Source organism: Schistocerca gregaria, chromosome 9 (genome assembly GCF_023897955.1).
Source record: "Schistocerca gregaria isolate iqSchGreg1 chromosome 9, iqSchGreg1.2, whole genome shotgun sequence".
NCBI classification, from domain to species: Eukaryota; Metazoa; Arthropoda; class Insecta; order Orthoptera; family Acrididae; genus Schistocerca; species Schistocerca gregaria.
In genome coordinates this window covers 119703343-119705855 of record NC_064928.1, presented here as the reverse complement: position 1 = coordinate 119705855, position 2513 = coordinate 119703343, and the positions used below count along the sequence as shown (strand labels likewise).

Genomic DNA, 2513 nt, shown 5'->3' with positions numbered 1-2513 from the left:
CTCTCTACAACAGTGGCCGTTCAGTGACCTGCATTTGGACCCCAAGACATGTCAGGATACCGGGCAGTGCATCTGCTGACCGCCTGGTCAAACAGCCTACCAGTAAACCATGTTTGCAGATTGGCCTGCCGAAAGCGATCTGGGATACTGAATGGCGCACCTCATCACGGAAATAACGAATGTGTGAAGGTCATCCATTCGAGCTACTCGCAAGGACTCCGTTTTCTGTATATGAAGAAATGAACGCCATAGCTGCAAAGAGGCGTTGATATACTTCATTGGGGACATGTTGAAAATGTGTGCCCCGACCGGGACTCGAACCCGGAATCTTCTGCTTACATGCTACGGTGTCCATTTAATTATCATTTCATTCTAGCGAAAGCTGCATGCTCATCTACGGTAACTGTTCTTTCGGGAACAGATACTACCTTCATATATATTTAAAATATGGTTTCCCGGCCATTGACCTTCTTGTGCGAACGCACACGCTATGCCCAAACTCTTACGGGACTTGGTAGATTAATCTGCCACGAGTAATGAGTATGATGGGCAAACATCTATTACGCGCGCTACGAATGTAGTGGTGTGGACATGTTGAGAATGTGCGTCTCATGGGGAGCGTGCAAGGGATAAGTCACTGCAGGCGCACTATCCTCTGTGCCCTCGGTGGCTCAGATGGATAGACCGTCTGCCATGTAAGCAGGAGATCCCGGGTTCGAGTCCCGGTTGGGGCACACATTTCCAACATGTCCCCGATGAAGTATATCAACGCCTCTTTGCAGCTAGGGTGTCCATTTAATTATCATTTAACTGTGTTTTCCTTTGCCAGCCCCGCATCGGCCATACTTGGCTAACACACGGTCACCTTCTTCGTCGCGAGGACCCACCTCGGAGTCGCTGTGGCTCGCACGTGACTGTCGCCCACATCTTGTTCGACTGCCCAGTTTTAGCCGCTCTGCGGCGGACTTTTAACCTTCCCAGCATCCTACCTACTGTGTTGAGCTTCGTATCTACACTCCTGGAAATGGAAAAAAGAACACATTGACACCGGTGTGTCAGGCCCACCATACTTGCTCCGGACACTGCGAGAGGGCTGTACAAGCAATGATCACACGCACGGCACAGCGGACACGCCAGGAACCGCGGTGTTGGCCGTCGAATGGCGCTAGCTGCGCAGCATTTGTGCACCGCCGCCGTCAGTGTCAGCCAGTTTACCGTGGCATACGGAGCTCCATCGCAGTCTTTATCACTGGTAGCATGCCGCGACAGCGTGGACGTGAACCGTATGTGCAGTTGACGGACTTTGAGCGAGGGCGTATAGTGGGCATGCGGGAGGCCGGGTGGACGTACCGCCGAATTGCGCAACACGTGGGGCGTGAGGTCTCCACAGTACATCGATGTTGTCGCCAGTGGTCGGCGGAAGGTGCACGTGCCCGTCGACATGGGACCGGACCGCAGCGACGCATGGATGCACACCAAGACCGTAGGATCCTACGCAGTGCCGTAGGGGACCGCACCGCCACTTCCCAGCAAATTAGGGACACTGTTGCTCCTGGGGTATCGGCGAGGACCATTCGCAACCGTCTCCATGAAGCTGGGCTACGGTCCCGCACACCGTTAGGCCGTCTTCCGCTCACGCCCCAACATCGTGCAGCCCGCCTCCAGTGGTGTCGCGACAGGCGTGAATGGAGGGACGAATGGAGACGTGTCGTCTTCAGCGATGAGAGTCGCTTCTGCCTTGGTGCCAATGATGGTCGTATGCGTGTTTGGCGCCGTGCAGATGAGCGCCACAATTAGGACTGCATACGACCGAGGCACACAGGGCCAACACCCGGCATCATGGTGTGGGGAGCGATCTCCTACACTGGCCGTACACCTCTGGTGATCGTCGAGGGAACACTGAATAGTGCACGGTACATCCAAACCGTCATCGAACCCATCGTTCTACCATTTCTAGACCGGCAAGGGAACTTGCTGTTCCAACAGGACAATGCACGTCCGCATGTATCCCGTGCCACCCAACGTGCTCTAGAAGGTGTAAGTCAACTACCCTGGCCAGCAAGATCTCCGGATCTGTCCCCCATTGAGCGTGTTTGGGACTGGATGAAGCGTCGTCTCACGCGGTCTGCACGTCCAGCACGAACGCTGGTCCAACTGAGGCGCCAGGTGGAAATGGCATGCCAAGCCGTTCCACAGGACTACATCCAGCATCTCTATGATCGTCTCCATGGGAGAACAGCAGCCTGCATTGCTGCGAAAGGTGGATATACACTGTACTAGTGCCGACATTGTGCATGCTCTGTTGCCTGTGGCTATGTGCCTGTGGTTCTGTCAGTGTGATCATGTGATGTATCTGACCCCAGGAATGTGTCAATAAAGTTTCCCCTTCCTGGGACAATGAATTCACGGTGTTCTTATTTCAATTTCCAGGAGTGTATCTTGGCCACAATAATGCGTTCACTATGCTGTTTGTAGTAGCTTGCCCGCATTCCTATTTTCCTATTCATTATTAA

At 53.8% G+C, this 2513-nt stretch overlaps 1 non-coding gene across 1 annotated transcript; it reads left to right on the top strand.

The window, feature by feature from the left end:
• Positions 1-659: 659 nt before the first annotated feature.
• Trnat-ugu (transfer RNA threonine (anticodon UGU)) lies at positions 660-734 on the top strand. Its single transcript has one exon. It is a non-coding gene; the product is annotated as a tRNA-Thr (tRNA).
• Positions 735-2513: the final 1779 nt, after the last annotated feature.